At 36.7% G+C, this 15,210-nt stretch overlaps 1 protein-coding gene across 6 annotated transcripts in view; it reads left to right on the top strand.

Annotated features, from left to right (window-relative positions):
* The window catches only part of MBTD1 (mbt domain containing 1), a 66,713-nt gene that overhangs the window by 6,384 nt on the left and 45,119 nt on the right, over positions 1-15,210 (top strand). For 2 of the 6 annotated variants that reach the window (XM_075994454.1, XM_020280974.2), the window contains exon 1: positions 1,932-6,042. The exons of 3 other annotated variants lie outside the window; for them this stretch is intronic. The gene's annotated coding sequence lies outside the window, so the exon portion shown is untranslated. Of the gene's footprint in view, positions 1-1,931; positions 6,043-15,210 lie in introns of those variants that run through there. One more of the 6 variants, XM_020280973.2, reaches the window with a different exon arrangement.

A 15,210-nucleotide genomic window follows, 5' to 3' on the forward strand; every position in this document is an offset into this window, starting at 1 on the left:
ATTTTGTGATTTATTATGCTATGTTTGTGTTATATTTTAAACAATGCTAAAAGTATTCCCCAAAAGAGTCTTTTGCAGTAGTCTTTTTCTCACCCCAATTCAGCTCTGATGAGACAACTACTTTCATTCTGTCAGCTTTTTCATCTAGTATCTATCTCCATAATTCTAAATATTAGGCTTATTTTTTTATTGCATGAATTTTAGACATTATCTATTGGCTTCCTTTGTGGTGAATAAGGAGTTATCATATACACCCAAATATAAAGCATGATTTCTGTACCTGCAATCATCCCATCACCTTATATTTGAGATATTAAGTAGTCATCTGATGTGATTTTCAGTTTTATTTTGAAAAGCAAAAATTTTCAAGAGGGTACATTACCTGAAACAACCTTATATAATGCTTGTTTTCTATGCTTACAGAGGTTAGCTGACAGAACCAATATTAAGGAAAAAACAGAAGGGAAATTAAAATTTAAGTTTTCAGATTATTCCTGTGACTCGTGTTATTAGTGTTCATTGTATCTGTATGGTCTTGAGAAAGTCCCTAAGCCTATTTGGGCTACTGCTTCCTCATCTGTAAAATGGGAGTAATATACCTTGTCAAGAGTAAATGCATTATTACATATTAAGTGCTTAGAATGTGCCTGATACATGCTAAGCATGCTATAGATATTAGTTGTAATAATAATCATAACAAATCTTTCACAGATCACTAACAAAAATGGTCCAAGGTTATTACTGAGTTTACAAATAGACTCCTATAGGACAAAATGTGTTTCTGAAGCAAATTATATAAAAACGAAGACAACTTACTCTGGAAAACTGTGTTCAATGACAGAAAATATGAATCTGATGACAGGTGAAATGTTTCAGAAAATGGCAAAAGCAATATATTTAAGATAATTTTTAATATACTACTTAATGAGTATGTGTAAACTTCTATATCTGGAGAATAATGCCAGCAGCCACTCCAGCTTTCCCACCCACCTTCCTATAAACCTGTAAAACCAAGTAGCACGTATAAATCACATACCACCCATGCCTTCAGCATTACCAGGAAACAGATCACCACAATCTTCAAATTACCTAAAAGTAGAGAAATAATAAGAGTTCAATTGATAAATTTGGTTTATTTCTCTACCTATACGTAAAAATTTATAAGTACTTACAGGTAAAGAAATTAAATAAGTACAGAAAACCACTCCCAGAAAGAGAAAATACACAAGAAGTTCCAAAACATTGAACAGAGATCTGGAGTTTAAATAGTTCATAGCTCTAGCGATAGAGAAGAGCTTGAAGGTAAGCAGTACCAGAATTGATAGTCTTAATTTATAAACATTGCTTGATAGGGAGAGGGTGAAGACATGGTGTTTTAGAGATACAGCAATGAAGAAAAAGAAGGAAGAGGAAAAATTCTTCAGGAAAAGAAAGAAAAACTGAATTCAGAAAAGAGAGTGTTCTTGAACTAGGAACTCTCAACATGAAATAACAGAAATAGAAAAGAATGGATTATATCCATATAGAACTATAAAAATAAGCAGAAATATATGAGTAAAAGCATTTCAACTAAGGAAAATCTAGCCATCCAAAACACACACACAGGCCGGGCGCTGTGGCTCACGCCTGTAATCCTAGCTCTTGGGAGGCCGAGGCGGGCGGATTGCTCAAGGTCAGGAGTTCAAAACCAGCCTGAGCGAGACCCCGTCTCTACTATAAATAGAAAGAAATTAATTGGCCAACTGATATATATATAAAAAATTAGCCGGGCATGGTGGCGCATGCCTGTAGTCCCAGCTACCCAGGAGGCTGAGGCAGAAGGATCACTCGAGCCCAGGAGTTTGAGGTTGCTGTGAGCTAGGCTGACGCCACGGCACTCACTCTAGCCTGGGCAACAAAGCGAGACTCTGTCTCAAAAAAAAAAAATAAAATAAAATAAAATAAAAAACAAAACACACACACACTCAAAGCAGGAGAACACTAACATAACTCAAAGTGAAATTAAACACCCTAAAACTAATGTTTGGAGATATGAAAAGTAACATTAATAAATATTTTGAAACAAGAAATTCAGAACAGAAAGGAACAAAAAGCCTGGAGAAAATGACCTCAAAATAGATTAAACTCAAGAGGAAAAACAAAATTGTATCAGTAATGAAAACTCCTACGAGACAGATTCAAATGCATGTTTAATAAAAGGTGTTCAAAAGCAGGAAAACAAGAGCATGAAAATAAGATTTTTTTGATAGATAGAAAGTTGAAATGGAAGATAGATCACAAGTCTAATATATATAATTGATGTTCTTTAAGAAGAAAAAATAATAAAAACACTTAAAACTATAATCCAAGAAAATTTTGTGAAAGTGAAAGGAGACCTGAATCCATACATCAAAAGTTCGTATCAGGCGGGGCGTGGTGTCTCACACCTGTAATCTTAGCACTCTGGGAGGCCGAGGAGGGCCGATCGCTCGAGGTCAGGAGTTCATAACCAGCCTGAGCGAGACCCCCATCTCTACTAAAAATAGAAATTAATTGACCAACTAAAAAGATATATATACAAAAAGTTAGCCAGGCATGGTGCCGCATGCCTGTAGTCCCAGCTACTCGGGAGGCTGAGGCAGGAGGATCACTTGAGCCCAGGAGATTGAGGTTGCTGTGAGCTAGACTGATGCCATGGCACTCACTCTAGCCTGGGCAACAAAGTGAGACTGTGTCTCAAAAGAAAAAAAAAAGTTCATATCAGAAGATACATTCTAGGATATATTCTAGTAAAGTTATATAACTGTAAAGATACAGCAAAATTCTGAGGATCTTCAGGCAAAAAGATGAAGTGACTTTCAGGGCAAGAGAATTAGACTAGCATCAAATTTCTGTTAAAATTTTGAAAAAAGCAACATACAAAGCAAAACAGTGGGGCAGCATAAGAAAAGTAACTGTTAACCAAGGATTTTTGTCTAGCCAGTTGTCCTTCGGGTATCAAGACTATAGAAAAACCATTTGGAAAGTGCAGGAACTCGGGATACTATACTCACTCTTTCTAAGGAAACTCTTAAAAGAGCTTCATCTAAAAAATGTTTGGGAAATGTTCTGCAAAAAGACTGGCAATAAGTATTTTATATATGTTTTTGAGCTAAGATTAAAATCAAGAGTAGAGACAGAATAATACGTTAAAATTCTATGTTCTGAAAAAGTAAAAAGAATGCAACTAAAAATCAAGAGGGAAAAGGGAAAGAAAAAGGAAAACTAGAATGAGATTAATAACTGTAGTTTATTATAAGGGAGACAAAGGATACCATCTAAAATGGAAAGACCAAATAGAAAAGATTAGGTAAGAAAAAGATTCTAGATACTATAAAAGATGTTAACACAAAGATAAGTACTAGGGGAAAAAATACAAACCTTCTAAAACACTGAGAAATTTTTAAAGGGACAGAGAAAACCATCCTCGAATGGAAAAAAATGGTAGTGCATAATATACACAGTAATTATAAAATAGTGTGACAGAATTGAGATTAAACATATCAATGAGATCTCTCTCCCCAATCTAAAGAGAAGGATTTTAAAATTGGCTCAAAAATTAAAAACCAACTTTATAACAACAGACCCTCACAAAGGCTAAAATTAAAGGAATGGACAAAGATAAACCAGGCAAATAGAAGCCAGAAGAATGCAGGATTAACACTGCTGATACCAAAGTAGAAGTCAAACCAAAGCAGCATTAAATGAGACAAAGGAGGAAAATTTATAATGCTAAAAATCATGATTCACAACAAAGAGATACCATTTGTAAATAAACATGCACCAAAAAACACAGCAACAATCTGTATAAAGCAAAAACTCCAGGAAATGCAATGAGAAATAAAAAGAAACACTAAAAATAGGAGACTGACACTTACCACAAGATAGGTATAATGGATAAGTAAGATCTAAACACCATAATAAAGCAGATCTATATTATGAATATATGATTCATATGAATATTTATATATGAATAAATTTGATCTAAGCACCATAATAAAGCAGATCTTCACGTATGTTCTTAAGAATAGAGAATATACTCTCTCACAGAAGATTCACAAAAATTGTCCGTATATCAGGAAAACTTTAGAACGTCCCATACCAAAAAAATTGGAAAAAGCAAAAGGGCCCTGAACTTTGACCTTGAAATTAAGGAACACCGTATCATACGTTTGCAGTAAAGAAGAGGAAATAAGAAAACATTTGTATACCTGTACGTATACCTGTTTACTTTTTCAAAACTTACCAAAGAATGGGGAACCAAAAGGCTATAAAGTTGGTTACCCACCTACAAGAGTGGGTGGTGAGGCAGAGAAGGAAATGACATTTGTTTGAGTTAGGCCTTTCTGTGTAGTTCTTTATTTTTGCAAGCATGATGATTTTCCACATAGTCCCCTAAAAATCAAATTAATTCAATAAGGATGATGATGGGAGAGACTAAAAACCAAAAGCAAACCAAACCCAACTTATTTAAAATCAGTAACATAACCACACTGAAGAAGGGGGAAATAAATAATCCAAATAACTCTTAAATACTGTGTCCCTCAGTCTGGGGAAAAGTGACTCCAAAGAAATAAGTGATTTGGTTTTTTGTAGTGGTACAGTGTGAAATAGACACAAATATGACGTGGGAAATCAAGAAAAAAGCCCTGTGGGAATGATTGGAATTGGAGGTTTAAGAATGAATTCATAATTTTCTAAAATATATGTGTGTATACATATGTCACATACATGGTGTGTACATATTCTTACTGTGTCCACTAAAAAGGCCCAGAAGCAAAGACCTCCCCCAATAGCAATGAACACATGGAACACCCAGATCTTTATTTCTAAAGTCATTCCCCACTTAAAGAAACCAAAGCTCTCTGAAGAAATGTTTGATTCCAGGGCCAGGACAGAGAAATGATTATAAGATAAGCCTGGAATATCTTGTGCCAGAAAGTAAGGAATTGCTCAAAAAGTGGTAAGACATGTCAGAATGGCGCAGTAGTCTCAGGCGGCTTGAAGAGCCTCCTGCTGGCCCAATCTGGGACAGTTTGAGCCCCCAGATAATTAAGGAGAATAATGAATTAAAAACATTGAAAAGTATAAATCCATGGGTTGATACCTATAATAAATAAATACATAAATAAGAGAAAAAAGAGGGCTATTCCTTACAGAAAAATGCTGAGTAATGAATATAGAGGGAATGCTGGGGTTGGAAAATCATCACAGTTAATTAAAGATTGAGCTAAATCTCCAGTCAGATTTTGATGAGCAGAATATTTGCATGGTCTTTAAGTGTCTCCCCACAGATTGCTTATTGAAAGAAGAAAAATAGTGAAAATATAGTGGAGAGACCATACCACACCTAGACAAGGTGATCAAGTAAGGTAACCAACAAGGGGGCAGATGAGCATCATGCCTCTTGGATTTGATAGCCTGAGAAAGACGGCATCAGTTAGGTAGTACAACTTGAAACTAATCATGAGAAAATCTCAAATCAAAAATGAAGACATTCTAATTTTTTCAGAAAAGGGAGGAAATCTGTGCAGAAGTATACCAAATAATACCAAATAAATACTGTGCTCTCAAGGAGGGAAGCATAACTCCCTGCTCCTTAAGTGTGGGCTGCACATAGTCACTTTGTTCCAAAGAGTACAGTATGGCCCAGGGTCAAGGGTAACTTTCCAGTAGAGAAACATGATAAGCACTACCTCAATCAGATGTCCAGGTCAGCATCAACAGTGATAAGTCATGTTGGTAGTATGTATCCTTGGTATTATCTCTGCGATGTACCTCCCAAAAAACGGTAACCCCAGCTCCCTCATGAGGAAACTGTCAGACAAATCGCAATAAAAGAAGTCAACGAAATACCTGACCAATATTCCTCAAAACTGTTCAGGTCATCAAAGAACAGGAAAACCTGAGGAATTATCACTACCCAGAGGAGTCTTGTGATGACTTATGTAATGAAGACTTACATGTGAAGATTCATGATGACTAAATGTAATGTAGGATCTTGGAACAGAAAAAGAACATTAGGTAAAAATAAAAGAAATCTGAATAGAGTATAGACTTTAGTTAATGACAGTGTATTTGTATCAGTATTGTTTCATTGTAATAAATGTACAATAATGTAAGATGTTAAAGGGGAAATTGGTACATGGGAACTCTGTACTATGTTTTCAGTTTTTGTATATAACTGGCCTTAAAAAGAAGTTTTTTTAAAAGAAGAGACTGCATTCCTAAAAGACATCAAATGTTTTATTTGGGGCGGGGGTTTTATAGTTTCATGTTTTGGTTTCTTAGGGTTTTGGTTGTTTGAGACATGGTTCTCTCTCTGTCACCCCAGGTAGAATGCAGTGGTGTCATCATAGCTTACTGCAGACTCCAACTCCTGGGCTCAAGCCATCCTTCTGCCTCAGCTACCTGAATAGCTGGGACTACAGACACATGCCATGAATGCCTGACTAATTTTTCTAGAGACAGGGGTCTTACTCTTAGGCTGGTCTTGAACTCATGTGCTCAGGTGGTCCTCCAGCTTTGGTCCCTCAGAGTGCTAGGATTACAGGCATGAGCCACCATTCCCAGCCAAGGCAATGCACATTAAGAAAGACAAAGTCTCCTTCCAGATTTAAAGACTGTGACATGACAAAAAAATGTGATCCTGAACTGGAGGAAAAGTCTCACAAATGATGTTATTTAGTCAATTGACAAAACTGGAATATGGATGGTAACATGAATATGGATGAAAGTATTGATGTTAAATTTCTTTTTTTTTCTTTCTTTCTTTCTTTCTTTTTTTTTTTTTTTTTTTTGAGATAGACTCTTGCCCTATTGCCTGGGCTAGAGTGCCATGGTGTCAGCCTAGCTCACAGCAACCTCAAACTCCTGGGCTCAAGCAATTATTCTGCCTCAGCCTCCCAAGTAGCTGAGACTATAGGCATGCACTACCATGCCTAGCTAATTTTTTCGATATATTTTTAGTTGTCCAGCTAATTTCTTTCTATTTTTAGTAGAGATGGGGTCTTGCTCTTAATCGGGCTGGTTTTTCAAACTCCTGACCTTGAGGATCTGCCTGCCTCAGCCTCCCAGAGTGCTAGGATTAGAGGTGTGAGCCCCCACACCCAGCCTAATGTTAAATTTCTTGAAGATAATAGCTGACCTGTGATTATATAAAAGAATGTCTTTATTATTAGGAGAGACATAGTTCTCAACTGGGGTGATTTTGTCTCCCAGGGGATATTTAGTAATGCCTGGAGGCATTTTTGGTTGTGACAAGGGAGTAAAGGGGAGTGTTACCTGCCACAAATGATTCTAGCCATCTTGTATTACACAGGCTAGCCCCCCACAGCAAGTCATTATCTGGCTCAAAATGTCAGTGTTGCCAAGGTTGACTTCTAGCCCTGATTTAGAGGTAAAAGGGCTTGAAGCATGTCAAATATTCACAAACGGTTGAGGTGGGAAAAAATAGAGGAGTAAATGGGGCAAAATGTTAATAATTGGTCAGTCGTGGTGAAGGGTATCCAGATGTTCTTTGCATTATCAGAACTTCTGTAAGAATTTGTAAGTAAAAAGTTAAATATTTTATAGTAAAAGCCCATTACTATCCTTAAAGAAGATAGAAAGGACATGATCTTATAATAGAGGACAGTAATTTAAATTTAATAAATTAAACTTTAGGAAAAATAAAAAATGTATTACTCAGTTTATATAAGTAGACATTTGCTCTTTTTAGCTCCATCCCCAAACTGTTTTTATTCAAGTTGATCAAAAAATTTGCTTCTGTTTTTTAACCTCATTGGAAAATGAGAAATCACCTTGTTTTCACATTTACCCACTTCATCGTCTTATATCACAAATTTTGGTTAAATCATTGTTTATATAATATATAGATGGTATTTGCTGTTCAGCCAGTTACTGTACTTTTTCCTTTCTGATACAACTTTTTTCCTGCAATTAATAATTGTCTTTTTTTTTTCATTTGGTCAGTTTTAGATGTGTTTATTGCTTTTTTTTCTCATGCTCCAATAAACTGTCAAACACAAAGATTCATTTTTTTCCTAGAGCCCTTCCAGAGCCTTCATCCATCCTCCTCTAATACAGTCTGATTGCTTTCTAGACCTGCTATATAGCTGTAATCCTGAGATATCCCTTTATTATTGCCTTAGATATTCCCTTTACCTCTGTCCTGTGTTGGATCATATAGTTCCTAGATCAGTCATCTTCCTCCTTCTTGGTTACTTTGATGTTATAATGAAGCATATCTTCTAATAATGATTTTCTGAGAAAAAGTGTACATGAGCTAAATTTTTTGAGGGAGCTTCAGGGGCAATATCTGAAAATGTCTTTCTTCTACCATTAGAATTGGTTGATAATTTGTCTGGATATGGGTTTTTTTTTTTTTTTTTTGAGACAGAGTCAGAGTCACTCTAGCCTGTTGCCCAGGCTAGAGTGCGTGCCGTGGTGTCAGCCTAGCTCACAGCACCCGCAAACTCTTAGGCTCAAGCAATCCTCCTACCTCAGCCTGCTGAGTGGCTGGGACTACAGGCATGCGCCACCATGCCTGGCTAACTTTTTATATATATATATGCCAATTAATTTCTTTCTATTTATAGTAGAGGTGGGAGTCTCGCTCTTGCTCAGGCTGGTTTCGAACTCCTGACCTCAAGCAATCCACCTGCCTTGGCCTCCCAGAGTGCTGGATTACAGGTGTGAGCCACCGCGCCCAGCCTGGATATAGATTTTTTTAAATAGCTTTATTGAAGTAAAATTTTACAAAATTAAACTACACATATTTTAAAATGTACAATTTGGTAAGTTTTGACATAGGTATACATTCATGAAACCATCATCACAATCTAGACAATAAACCTATCTTATCTCCAAAACTTTCCTCATTCTCCTTTTAACTCCTTCCCACCCTGGCCCCCACCTCATCCCCAGGTAATTACTTTTCTTCTTTCTGTATTTATACACTAGTTTGCATTTTTTAGAATTCTGTGTAAAAGGAGTCATATTAAGACTTTCTGCTTGACTTTTACTCATCATAATTATTTTGAGATTTATCCATGTTGTATGTATTAATAATTCATTCCTTTTTATTGCTGATAGCAAAATGAAATCATTGTATGGATATACCACAATTTGTTTATATGGTCACTTGTTGATGGATATTTAGGTTGTTTCCTGTTTGGGGTTAGAACCATTTATGTATGTGTGTGTGTGGGTGTGTCTGTCTGTCTGTCTCTTTGAGTATACATACGCTTTCATTTCTCTTAATTACATACCTAGGAGTTGAATGCGTGGTAGGTGGTATATGTTTAGCTTTTTAAGAAACTGCCTGTTTTCCAAAGCACTTGTACCACTTCACATTCCCGTCTACGGTGTATGAGAGTTCCATTTGCCACACTGATGATAGAGTTTTTTGTAATTTTAGCCATTCCAATAGATGTGTAATGACAGTATCTCATGATTTTAATTTGCATTTGACCAATGAAGTTGAGCATCTTTTCATATCTTTATTTGCCATCTGTATGTCTTCTTTGAATTATCTGTTTAGATCTTTTGTGTACTTTTTAAATTGTTGTTTAAACAATTAAAATGTTTAATTGTTGAAACAAAGTTTCAGTCATCTAGGGTTTTTGGTTTGTTTGTTTGTTTGTTTGTTTTTTGAGAGAGAGAGCCTCGCTCTGTAGCCCTACCTAGAGTACAGTGGCGTCATTGAGTTTCGATACTTCTTTTTGTATTCTACTTACAAATCCTTTATCAAGTAGACAATTTGCAAGTATTTTCTCCCAGTCTGTGCTTGTCTTACTCTCTTAATATTGTATTTCAAAAAGCAGAAGTTCTTATTTTGATGATGTCTAGTTTATCAGGTTTCTTTCTTTTATGGATCATACTTTTGATAGTATAGCTGAAAACTTTTTGCTTAACCCAAGGGCATGAGTTTTTTTGAGAAGTTTTATAATTGTAACTCTTAGATTTATGTCTTTCTAGTTAAATTTTGTATATGATGTGAGGTATGGATCAAAGGGTTGTTTTGTTCTTGGCGTATGCTTATTAGCTCATTGTTTCAACACCATTTGTTCAAAGACTTTTTTTTTTTTTTTTTTTTTGAGACAGATTCAGCCTCCCGAGTAGCTGGGACTACAGGCATGTGCCACCATGCTGGGCCAATTTTTTGTATATATATTTTTAGTTGGTCAATTAATTTCTTTCTATTTTTGGTAGAGACGAGGTCTCGCTCAGGCTGGTTTCGAACTCCTGACCTTGAGCAATCCGCCTGCCTCGGCCTCCCAAAGTGCTAGGATTACAGGCGTGAGCCACCGCACCCGGACCAAAGACTATTTTTTTCTCCACTAAATTGTCTTTTCACTCATGTCAAAAGTCAGTTGACTGCCTGGTGTAGTGGCTCACACCTCTAATCCTAGCCCTCTGGGTGACTAAGGTGGGAGGATTACTTGAGCTTAGGAGACCAGCCTGAGAAAGAATAAGACCCCCATCTCTGCTAAAAAGAAAAATTAGCCAGGCATCACAGCGTGTGCCTATAGTCTCAGCTGCTCAGGAGGCTGAGACAGGATGTTTGCTTGAGCCCTGGAGTCTGAGGTTGCAGTGAGCTATGATGACGTCACTGCGCTCTATCAGGGCAGAGAGAGAGGAAGACTCTGTCTCAAAAAAATAGTCAGTTGACTGTATACATATGGAACTGTTTCTGTTTTGTTGGTCAGTTTGTATTCATTCCAAAATCCTCCTGTCTTGGTTACTGTAGCTTTGTAATGTATCTTGGAGTCAGGAAGCCTAAGTCTTTGAACTTTGTTCTTTTGAAATCTGTTCTGGTTATTCTAGGTCCCTTGAAGTTTCATGTGAAATTTTAGAATCAGCTTATCAATTTTTACCAAAAAATCTGTGATTTTCATTGGATTGTGTTAAATCTGTAAATCAATTTGGAAAGGATTGGCATTTTAACAATATTAATGTTCCTAATCCATGAACATGATACATTTCTCTATTTGTTTATTTCTTTAATTCTTTTTTTTTTTTTTTTTTTTTTTTTTTTTGAGACAGAGTCTCGCTTTGTTGCCCGGGCTAGAGTGAGTGCCGTGGCGTCAGCCTAGCTCGGCTAGAGTGAGTGCCGTGGCGTCAGCCTAGCTCACAGCAACCTCAAACTCCTGGGCTCGAGTGATCCTTCTGCCTCAGCCTCCCGGGTAGCTGGGACTACAGGCATGCGCCACCATGCCCGGCTAATTTTATATATATATATCAGTTGGCCAATTAATTTGTTTCTATTTATAGTAGAGACGGGGTCTCGCTCAGGCTGGTTTTGAACTCCTGACCTTGAGCAATCCGCCCGCCTCGGCCTCCCAAGAGCTAGGATTACAGGCGTGAGCCACAGCGCCCGGCCTCTATTTCTTTAATTCTTTAAACAACATTTTGATATTGTAAATAGTGTTTTTAAATTTCAGTTTCTGGTTGTTTGTTGCTAGTATATAGAAACACAGCTGATTTTGTATATTAATAATCTGTACCCCAACCTTGCTAAACTCACTTATTAACCGACATAGCTTTTCATAGATACCATCAGATTTTCTGCATAGACAGTTATGTAGAATATCTGGGAATAAAGACGTATTTACTCCTTCCTTTCCAATTTGAAGTCCTTTATTTCTTTTTCTTGCCTTATTACAAGCGTTAGCACCTTCAGTACAGTGTTGAACAGAAGTGCCCAAAGCAGACATACTTACCTTGTTCCCAGACTTAGGAAGAAAGTATATAGCCTTGCACCATTAAGTATCATGCTAGCTTTAGGATTTTCCTAAATGCTCTGTATCAGGGGAGCAAGTTTACTGTTCCTAGTTTACTGAGGGTTTTATCAGGAATCAATGTTGAATTTTGTTAAATTCATTTTCTCCATCTCTTGAGGTGATCATGTGGCTTTCTTTCTTTAGTTAATATGGTGAGTTTATTGATTTTCAAATATTAGTTTTGCATTCCTGGAAGAAACCTACTTAGTCATGCTACATTATTTTTTTATATATATTGTTAGGTTCGATTTGCTAAAATTTTCTTAAAAATGTTTGCATCCTGTACTCATAAGGGATATTTTTCTGTAGTTTTCTTGTAATGGCTTTGTCTGGTTTGGGGATCAAAGTAATGCTGGGTATAACAGAAGGAGCTGGAAACTGTTACATCCTCTTTAGTTTTTTGGAAGAGTCAGTGTAGAATCAGTAGTATTTCCAAAGTAGAATTCCACAATGAAGCTCTCTGGGCTTGGAGTTTTCTTTGTGGGAAGATTTATAACTACAGATTTAGTTTCTTGAATAGATGCAGTATTATGCAGGTATCTCTTTCTTTATGAATGACATTTGAGTTTGTATCTCTCAAAGAATGTGTCCATTTCATCCAAGTTGTCAAATTTATTGGCATAAGGTGCTTGGTAATATTCTTATTGTCCTTTTAATGTCTGTAGAATATATAGTGATATCACTTCTCTCATTGATGATATTGGAAAATTTGTGTCTTCTTTTTTTTCCTATCCCTAGTTTGAAGTTTATTGGTTTTATTGATCTTCTCAAAGAAGCAGCTTTTGCTTTCATTTTTTTTTCTTTTTTCCTTTTTTTAATTTCATTAATTTTCATTTGGAGCTTTGAGTATAAATCTTCTGATAAGAGCTTTTTTCCTTTAGAAGTTTGAAAGTATTACTTTTATCAGTCTTGCTGTTGAGAAGCCCACTGATATTCCAATTCCCTTCTCTTTTTTATGGACATACTATTGAAGCTTTTAGTATCTTTACTGGCAGAGTTCTAAAATTGTTATAATGATGCACCTTGATATAGATTTTTTTTTAAATCATTCAGCTGGGCTTCTATGGTCTCTTTAAATATAGAAACTATATTTTGGTCCTGGGATTTTCTTATATATATATATTTTTTTGAGACAGAGTCTCACTCTGTTGCCCCAGCTAGAGTGCCATGGCGTCATCCGAGGTCACGGCGACCTCAAACTCCTGGGCTCAAGCGATCCTTCTGCCTCAGCCTCCCAAGTAGCTGGGACTACAGGCATGCACCACCATGCCTGGCTAATTTTTTCTACGTATATTTAGTTGGCCAATTAATTTCTTTCTATTTTTGGTAGAGACGGGGGTCTCACCCTTGCTCAGGCTGGTTTCGAACTCCTGACCTTGAGTGATCTGCCCGCCTCAGCCCCTCAGAGTGCTAGGATTACAGGCGTGAGCCCCCGCACCTGGACTATGTTTTTCTTTTATAACTTTTTTTCCATTTGTTTTCTCTTTCTTAACTGTCTTTATTAATTGGATTTTGGATATTTTAAATTATTGTTTTCCTCTTGTACCGTTTTTTGTCTCATGTATACATACATGCTTTTTGAAAGATTTCTTTGACTTTGTCATTCATTTATTGAAGTTATTGTTTACTTCTTTTGTTTTTAAATTCCAAAATCTATCTTGTTCTCTGATAGTATCCTATCCTTACATCCCTGAAGAATTAGTTATATCTTTTGAAGTTTTCTTTTTTTCCCTGCATTGCTTATGTTTCTTACAGAGTCTTTTTTCCTGGAGATTTCTTTCAGTCTTTCACATTCTTAGAGACATTTCTCAAATAAGCAGTGATCCTTGCCTCTCTACTCATATTAAATGATTAGGTGCTAAGCAACTGATGGGACCAAGTGTCCCTTAGTTGGGTTTGTTGACTACTGAGCTTCTCTGAGCTGATTGATTACTTTTTAAATCTTCTGTTTGGTGTTCTGTGGTTTTACTGTGGTCTGTTTAGATGTGGATATCTTTTTTTGTACTTAATTTACATTATAGTTCTATCTATGAATTCATGTTCTCATTTCTACAAAATGGAAAATAAGAGGTTCAAATAAGAGGATAAAATGTAAAGATCTAATAAATGTCTAATAAGAATTTAGGATTGTTTCTGCTAGGTATGAAAGGGAACTAGTAGTCTACAAACACTTTAATTTCTTGGCCTGGGGATTTCCTGACTGTAGAGGGGAGGGAAAATTACAACCTCACGCTTACTTAAGAGGGCAGGCCTGTGATTACAAAATCCCAGAGAAACCTCTCCACCCAGAGCATAGACAGGAAAGGCTCCCTTGTAGGGTCCTCTTTGCTTATACTCAGGATTTTTTCCCAACCAGACCGTCATTTAAGTTGCAGCCTCTTTCTGGGGTTTTGGTCTAATGCAGGAGTTTCCAGTTAAGCTCCCCCATGGTAAATAAATGGTAACTTGTACACAGGGTGAATCAATTACAGTTAACATATGTGGTTCACTAATATTCTATATAAACATAACAAAAAATGCTTAGAGAACTGCACTTGAACAGCACTCCCTAAGTAGAATCTCAGCCTCCCAACTAGTATGCCCTGAATTATGCGTATGTCAAGATATTCTTCCCTGCAATACTTGGGACAGTCAGTGGCCTCAGGCTGGGTGCATCCAGGGGCTTATTCCCCTTGTGTTGTACAGATGATTATTTTCTTTGTGTGCTAGACCATGGAGAAAATCAGAGAATGTTTCCCTAAAACATTAGTCCTTTAAGATGTTTTGGAAAAGGTGGCATACTATATCCCTCCTTAAACATCCTAATGGGCGGGGCGTGGTAGCTCACACCTGTAATCCTAGCACTCTGGGAGGCCAAATCGGGCGGATTGCTCGAGGTCAGGAGTTCGAAACCAGCCTGAGCGAGACCCCGTCTCTACTAAAAATAGAAAGAAATTAATTGACCAACTGAAAATATATATATGCAAAAAAAAATTAGCCAGGTATGGTGGCACATGCCTGTAGTCCCAGCTACTCGGGAGGCTGAGGCAGCAGGATTGCTTGAGCCCAGGAGATTGAGGTTGCTGTGAGCTAGGCTGATGTCACGGCACTCACTCTAGCCTGGGCAACAAAGTGAGACTCTGTCTCAAAAAAAAAAAAAAAGAAAATCATCATAATGTTTGTAAGCATATTAAAGGTTCCAAAAGATCTTGAAGTAAGGCAAATTTCCCAAATATACTTGATCATGGTACTTTTAAAAAAAATGTTAACAGCCTAAAATTATTGAATCCAAGGTGTCTATAATCATTGACCCCCTGAAATTTTAAGATCATATTCTCTGAAAGTAGAGTCAGAATAAGATACTCTGGATTGACATTTAAGATCAATAAACATGTGCATGTCTACTAACTGAGGTGGCTATATAGTA

This window comes from Microcebus murinus, chromosome 18 (assembly GCF_040939455.1).
Source record: "Microcebus murinus isolate Inina chromosome 18, M.murinus_Inina_mat1.0, whole genome shotgun sequence".
Taxonomy (NCBI): Eukaryota; Metazoa; Chordata; class Mammalia; order Primates; family Cheirogaleidae; genus Microcebus; species Microcebus murinus.